Genomic DNA, 8311 nt, shown 5'->3' with positions numbered 1-8311 from the left:
GTGCAGCCAAACCCAAACGCTGCCCTCCCTCAAGGGAGTCCACGGTCCTTTTCCCATCATTTAGAGAGATCTAGTTCTGGTGGCGCTTTAGGGACTTTCCTAAACTCGAATACTAGTGCCACTTATATTAAAATAAGGTGGTGCCATAGAAAATAATTTGACTGAAGAAACTTACCACCATTTACTCTTCACATTAAGGCCGGCCCTACAGTGTAGAGGAAGCAATGGAAGAATTCATAGGCCCTAATAGACAAAAATGGTCCAATAGGGTTCCAGACAAATGTTACCAGCTACTACAGCTTTTACCCAGGTCTGTGCAGGGCAAGGTGAGGGAGATGTCAGAAGAGAAGCCCAGTCTACCCAATATGATCCCTACAGTAAAGCTTCAATAACTTCAGGGAAGCGGCCTGCCGCTCTTGCTTTGCAAGTGCAGTATCCACATACGGAAAGTAATGTTACTTCAGAAACAGTTTCAGAGGCCTCCCAGAGACTCCAAAAGCCAGTGATGAAGAGAAAAGTGCTGTGGAGAAAGCCAGATTGGGGAAGTATTAGTGACAGATGAATCAGTTATCACTCAATCAGAATCTGGTGAAGAAAATGATATGGATCTCTGGGACTTAAGACAAAGGCTGATGAACCTGCAATTCCCTGAAGATAGGAGATCCCCAGTTGAAATTTCACAAAACTTTAATCTACCACATGAATACCAAAGACTTACTTACTCAAGGAGACCAACTCCTATACTGTCTTCGAAGAGAAGGAATGGGTTCCCCAGCATATGAACAAGACCTGATAGTTGCCAGCCAACCCAAGTCCTTTATTCTGCCAAGAGTAGATCAGTTAAGCCGAAACCGGGGCAAGATAGATCCGGTAGCCCGATACTTTGAGTACAAACGAGACTGGGACTTAATGCAGTTATCTGGTAAAGATCATAGGAAGGAATTACGCTGGGGTATCCGAGAGCAGATGCTTTGTCGAGCAGAACCTCAATCCAAGCCTCAGCACATATATGTTCCAAACAATTACCTAGTACCAACTGAGAAGAAAAGATCTGCCCTGCGTTGGGGTGTTCTTTGTGACCTTGCAAATGCTATAATGCCCAGGAAGCTTCCCTTCCCTCTTTCTCCTTCTTAAAGTCTTTTTTTTTTATCTTCCCCTCCCTTTTCACAAGATTGTTTGGGATAACCTGGTTTTTTACATCTCTTTTAAATGAAAACCACTCACTTTAAAAAAATCTATGGAACTTAGTAAGGACTTCAACCATCAATGGTCTTTTTTAGCTATATATCAAGTAGATTTAACTTCCAGCTCTGAATTCCAGCAACTGTAAGAGAAATCATTCCAGAGAAAGAAAAACAGTCCTGATCTTCCTATTGTGTCAGATTAGTAAATTTCATAGATACGTCACTTCTGTTCTATAGCCTTTTTCCTTTGGCCAGTGTGAGCTGCTATATTTTTATTAGAGTGTTTTTAAAGTTCTGGGACCAATAAAGACTTTTGGAAATTAAAAGAAAAAAAAAAGAAAGAGAATTAACTGTTTATTTTTACTTCAGTAGGTCAGCACCCTTCTATGGTAGACTATGTTGTTGTTGTTAAGTGCCATCAAGTCGATTCCGACCCATAGTGACCCTGTATAGGGTTTCCAAGGAGAAGCTGGTGAGCTTGAACTGCCAACCTTGCAGTTCAAACAGCTTTGCAGTATGGCGCATTAATCCACAGTATCATACCACAACTCCATGGTAGACTACATAGGGTCACTATAAGCCTGAACCAGTTTGATGACACTTATCAACAACAATGAACAGTAAATAAACTAACCTTGAGAATACAGACTTCCATGCCCCAAATGATCTCAACTTACCAGTGCAAGAACTCAAAAGAATAAGTGTAAGTTACAACACCCTCACAGACCTTATATCGACAAGGGGAAGAAAGCTGATGCTTTCGCCAAGGCAGCCATCACATCTAGTGCAGAAAATCCAAATCAAACTCACAGCTATCCAGTCGATTCTGACTCATGCAACCGTATAGGACAGAGTAGAACTGCTCTTTGTGGTTTCTAAGACTAAATCTTGATGGAAGTAGACTATATGTCTTCCGCAGAGCAGCAGGTGGGTTTGAGCCACTGACCATGCAGTTATCAGTACAAAAATTAACTCTCTGTGTCACCATGGCCCCTTTCTAGTGCAGAAGCAGCCTCAAATGCATTTGAAATAATAGAAATTGGTAAAAGGGAATGGAATAGAGCTGAGTAGATGGTAGACATAGACCTTTCTTAATGATGCCATTCACTCACCAAGCTCCCTAAAAATTTGAACACAAACCCATTTTCTGGCTTTTACTTAAATGTGTGCAGACTGTCCAGTGACCTTTCATGACTCAGAAAGGCCCCAGAACTGTCACCCTATCTCAGGCTGAAGGTCTTGACTTGCTTTCCTTTTGTCTTAGAGATGAGTCCACTGAATCGATTCCCAGAGCCTAGATGTATATTGCAACATATGTTCCCCAATATTCTTGTCTGATATTGTCTTTGAAAACTAGTACATACATGTGGTCTTTGAAGTCTTAAGAAGTTTTAATTTAGTCTCAATAAGAATTAATGATATGTCACAGCACCATGGTACAAAGACAAAAGCACAGGATCTCCCCATTGCTTCCATCACCATTTCCTAGTTTCATTGGATGACAAGTCACTTCCAATCACTGCATCTGGAAGCAGTTATGTTCTTTGAATTTCAATACCAGGTTCTTATTGAAAATAATCCCAAAAGCTTCCAACCCATAAGTTTTGTCAGCTGAAAACTAGATTAGATGCAAACTAATAAGGCTCAATCACTGACCCAGGATGGGCTGGCCAGTTAACCAATATGGCCTTAGTTTCCATTTCTGTAAAAAGAAGATAATGGTATTTTCCTCCCTGCCTACTACAGGGCATTGTTATGGAAGTCTAATGAGGTATGTGAAAGCATTTTGCAAACCATTGAAAACACCAAAGAAGTTGTTAGTTTTATTGTTACTGATTCTCACAGTCTGTGAGAGACTGAGAGCTTGTGTGAGACACTGCCATATGCTTTCACACTACTAGATGTGGAACACTTATTCATTGCAAGGGAACATTCAAATTAAAATGTTAAATTCAAGAGTAAATTGTTTTGTGTCTGAATTAAATATTTCTTTTTATTTTTACAGACTAAAAGCTATCCAGTTTATCATCCTTGAGATAATGCCACTTCCTCTAAAAGAGTTTTTCTGGTTCTGACAGAGAAGTCTGAATGCCAAAAGGTGGGCTTGCACTATAGAATTATAGCATCTCTCTTGGTACAACTGCCAATATTCTTTCCAAAATAATATTTTAATACAACATTCCAGAATGGCAAATGCCCTCTTTGCAAACCTTCCCAGGAAATACAAGCAGGGAAAAAAAATTAGTTACTTTTTTAACCTTAACACAATGATTGGTTCACTGAGATTGGCAATTCTTACTTTCCTTCTTCCCCACAGTGACACCAAGGAAACTACTTTCATACATACATTCACCTTACACTATTGTATGCCTGGATACAGCAATGCTGTCTCTATTTCTGTCTTTTGGGACTCTTTGGTCAACAGTAGCCATCAGTTGTAATTTACTTTTTTTTCTTCCTCCTTGATAAAGCACAGAGATAATTAATAGATTTCTTTTCCTGCTTGTGAAATGAAGAAGACTTAGTTTTCTTTTCGTTTGTCAAATTTCTCCTTTGCTTCAGAGGGTTTCACATCTTTTTTGGAGTATCCTTTTTCCCATACCACTTCTGAAATTTTCTCTCTGACACATTTCTGTACTGTAGCTATGATAAGAAAGAAACAAGAAGGAACTTAGGGGATGGAGAGAAGTAAGGAAGGAAGGCAAAAAATCAGATTTGCTGAAGGACAATTTTGGTGTTTTTAGGCCCATGTTTTTTAAACTTTCCAGTGATTCATTTTGGTACTACCAGGACAAAACTATTTTGTGCAACATGGGTAGGTTTTTCAATACTGTTAAAATTTAGAAACTTTAAAAAACATGTTAACTCCAGTTATGCCAACCACCCTTGCATTTGATGTATTTCCCATGACTTCATAAAGAATTCATTTGTCAAAACAACGTACTTATGAAATAGGCACTCTCCTCTCACATATATAGGGTGCAGATCAAATCATTAGGTAAGATGAGGAGCTTTTATGGTTTCAGGTGTGTTAGTTAAAAGCAACTTAATTCTGGGCCATACTCTAGCTGTAATCTGTTTATCCAAATGACAAATAGAATTCTAACAGGATTTCTGATGGGTTGGAAGCTTTTTGAATTATTGTAAAAAAGAACCTGGTATTGAAATTCAGAGATCATGACTGCTTCCATATGCAATGTTTAAAAGTGACTTGTCATCCAACTTGCAAGTAGTGATGGAAGCAATGGGGAGGTCCTATCAGAGCAATCAATTAACTGGTTGGTGGAGGGTTCTTAGGAGGCATCAAAATGGGAACATTGGACCATGAAGTGCAAATTAAACAAGGCAGAAGGGGAGCAAACAGGCTCACTAAAGTTCATGGACAAAATCCCAAGACAGAGTCACACATTTGAGTATTCATGGTAACCAAAATCCCATAAATCATTACATACATAAAAGGCAGTCAAAAAGTATAGGGCCTTGTGGGCAGATTTACTAGATTCTCCACTTTATTATTCACAATTGTTCTGCATATTAAATATTTTTAAAAATGACTTCCTTTTAACAAGAAGCACATATGACATGCATAAGGAAAATGCACAGAGGACAAAGAAATAAGCAAGCACATTTCACTGTTTCAGGTAAAGAACTCCTCAGATGGAGGTGTTCCAGAACAAAACAAAACAAGCAAAAAGCCCAAAGCTTTTAACCTTTTATCAGAGGATATATTTTCACAATAGTCCTTGTTTCCACTATCCCACACTCATCTCTGTCCTAATTCATCTTCTTAAGTTTCAACACTAAATAAAATTCCCCAGAAAGTATGTTGATTGTTTATTTGTTTTTGGTTTTGTATGCGCATGTGTAGAAGGCAGGTGATGAGATTCTTGACAGAACAGCGATTTACTCTCCAATGAATTAAATCTCATTTTGATTTCTACTGAAGTGGTTCCTCTAGATAATGACACAAAGTGTATTCCTGCTTTTTACAAAACTATTAGAAATTCTATGTAAATCTTGAAGTTTTTCTTCCCCTTTCTTGGGAAAAGAAGACATTGATCAACAATGATGGATGTTATATAATTCATGACTGCAGTGTTATTTTCTTTGAATGAATTGTTAACTCTAGCAGGTCCAAGAGTAACTCAATAATTCTTTTCAAAATAATACCTACCTTAATTCATAAGTCATGATCATTTTGTAAACAACTATCTAATACTTATAACTACTGAACTAGTATTGAGGAAAGGAGGGTTACTTTAATGGAATACATATTTTTCCTGCCTTGACTATACCAGTTCTTTATACCAAGATGGCCAATTATTTTTTATTTTGTGTGATAAAATATATAAACTAATCGCACTGCTACTGAGTCAGTTCTGACTCATTGTATCCCTATATAGGATTTGAGAGATTAAAATAAATCTATGTTGTTTTTGTTATGTACCATTGAGTGGGTTCTGACTCATATCAATCCTGTATTGGGTTTCCAAGGAGTAGTTGGTGAGTTTGAACCACCAACCTTGTGATTCAAGTGATCTTGTGGTTTAGTGCTTATCCTGCAGTGCCATACCAGAATTATATGGGAGCAGAAAGTTTAATCTTTCACCTAAGGAGCAGCTGGTAGGTTTGGATCAGTGACTTTGCAGGTAGCAGATACATGTTTATCCTACAATGCCATTAGGGCTTCTTCATAAATGTATGTTGTAGTTACTATTAGGTATCATGTAGTAGGTTCTGTCTCATAGTGACCATATACAAAACATATCAAAACATTTCCCAGTCCTGTACTATCCTAACAATTGTTATGTTTGAGCCCATTGTTGGTGCCACTGTGTAAATCCATTTCATTGAGGGTCTTCTTCTTTATCACTGACCCTCCACTTTACCACATATGATGTCCTTTACCAGGGACTGGTTCTTCCAGACAACCTGTCTAAATTATGAAAGATAAGTGTTAACATCTTTAAATAATAATTGCATTAGTTGGTCTTTCTTGTAGACTTTTGAATATTGTCGTATCACAGGTAACACTGTACTTCAAGCTAGATCTTGAAATGCTCTTTTTGACAATGAATCTAATGCCATTCCTCTTCAATTTGCCATTCCTGCCATAGTAAACCTTATCATTGTCTGATTCAGAATGTCCAATACCTGTCAATTTCATCTCATGCATGTCTTTGATATCAATCTTTATGTGCTCCATTTCATTTTTGATGAAGTCCATATTTCCTAGATCCATATTTTCTACATTCCATGTTCTAATTATTAATGAATATTTGCAGCTGAATCTTCTAATTTATGCCCCATCAGCCTATGAAAGTCCCTAAAGCTTTGTTCCATTTTCATCATTAAGGTCAGCTCTAGTTGGCAGAGGCAGCTATCCTCCAGTCATAGTTTGAGTGCCTTTCAACCTGAGGGTCTCATCCTCTGGCCCTACCTCAGACAATGTTACATTCCTATTGAGCTTCTCCACCATATCTATCCCTGTTGTAAAGGTTTTCAGTGGCTAACCTTGTAGACGTGTTCTGCCTCTACTTCTTCCTAATCTGTCATAGCCTGGAAACTCTGCCAAAATCTGGGTAATCCTGCTGGTATTAAAAATACTAGTGGCATGCCTTCCAGGACTATACACATCAACACAGTACCACAAACTGACAGATGAATGGTGGTTGCCAAATAAATAACAAATAATTTGCCATTTCAACATTCTTCACATGTACACATGAGTTCACATGAACAGTGACATTATGCTTATTATGCTGTCCAATATTCATCATTACCCAGTTCCAAAATTTTTACATCATTCTTAACAGAAGCTCAATATTCCGTAAACAATGAGTCTTCCTTTTTTTCTTTCCCCTGACCTACTTGGTAACCACTAATAAACTTTGGTCTCTATACACTCTGCCTATTATATAAATGGAATCATATGTTTATCCCTTTGTAAATGATTTCACTCAGCACAATGTTTTCAAGATTCATTTATGTTAGCTTATATTAGGACTTCAGTTTTCCTCAAGTATGAGTGGTATTTTATTGTCTATATATATGCACCACATTTTATTTATCTATTCATCTGTTAATGGGCATATGGTTGTTTCTCAATTTTGGGCTGTATGCATATAGTGATGTGGTTAACATTGGTATGCAAGTATCTGTTTATATTCTGGCTTTCAATTTCTTTGGGTATGTACTTAGAAGTAGAATTACTAGATCATATGATATTGTTATGTTTAACTTTTTGAGAAAAGATTAAACTGTTTTCCACAGCAGCTGTACTATTGTACAATCCCTGTAGCAATTGAGGAGGGTTCTAATTTCTCTGAATTCTCACCAACACATGTTGCTTTATGTTATTTTAATTATAGCTATCCTATTGGGTGTGAAGTGGTACCTCATCATGGTTTTAATTTGCACCTAGTATGGTACTGTAGGATAAGCACTGGACTGGTAGGTTGTTTGAACCACAATGTCAGTGGTTCAAACTCATCAGCCTCTCCTTGGAAACCATGAGTCAGAATCAACTTGACAGCACTAAACAACAATATTGGCTAATGAGAGGGAGAAAGATGAGGTTTTCTGCTCCTGAAAAAATTTAAAGCTTCACAAACTATACAGATTCTCTTTGATTTAAAACCTCACAAAACCTGTTCCGGGGTCACTTTGATTTAAAGCCTAACAATCCATGTACAGGGTTGCTTTGAGTCACAGTCGACTCCACAGTATTTAACAACAAATGACTAATGAGGGGAGTGTGGTGGCTCTGCAGGATAAGCAGCACTGGACTGTGAACCACAGGGTCATCAGTTTGAGTCCACCAGCTGCTGTGTGGGAGAAGGATAAGACATTCTACTCCTACAAATGATTGTTGTTGTTGTCAGGTGCCATCGAGTCGGAACCTACTCATAGCAACCCCATGCACAGCCGAACGAAACAATGTCAAATCCTGGGCTAACCTCATTACCGCTGTCACATTTGAGTCCATCAGTGATGCCACCTGGCCAATCCATCTCGTTAGGGGTCTTCCTCTCTTTCTCTGACCCTCCACCTTACCCAGCATGACATCCTTCTCCAGCGACTGTTCCCTCCGGACAGTATGTCCAAAGTATGAGAGACGAAGCTTA

At 38.2% G+C, this 8311-nt stretch overlaps 1 pseudogene; it reads left to right on the top strand.

Annotated features, from left to right (window-relative positions):
• The first annotated feature begins 212 nt into the window (after nucleotides 1-212).
• On the top strand, nucleotides 213-1134 carry LOC102819570 (annotated as a pseudogene).
• The last annotated feature ends 7177 nt before the right edge of the window (nucleotides 1135-8311 follow it).

This window comes from Chrysochloris asiatica, unplaced genomic scaffold (genome assembly GCF_000296735.1).
Source record: "Chrysochloris asiatica unplaced genomic scaffold, ChrAsi1.0 scaffold00016, whole genome shotgun sequence".
Taxonomy (NCBI): Eukaryota; Metazoa; Chordata; class Mammalia; order Afrosoricida; family Chrysochloridae; genus Chrysochloris; species Chrysochloris asiatica.
This window is presented reverse-complemented; position numbering and strand designations above follow the sequence as displayed.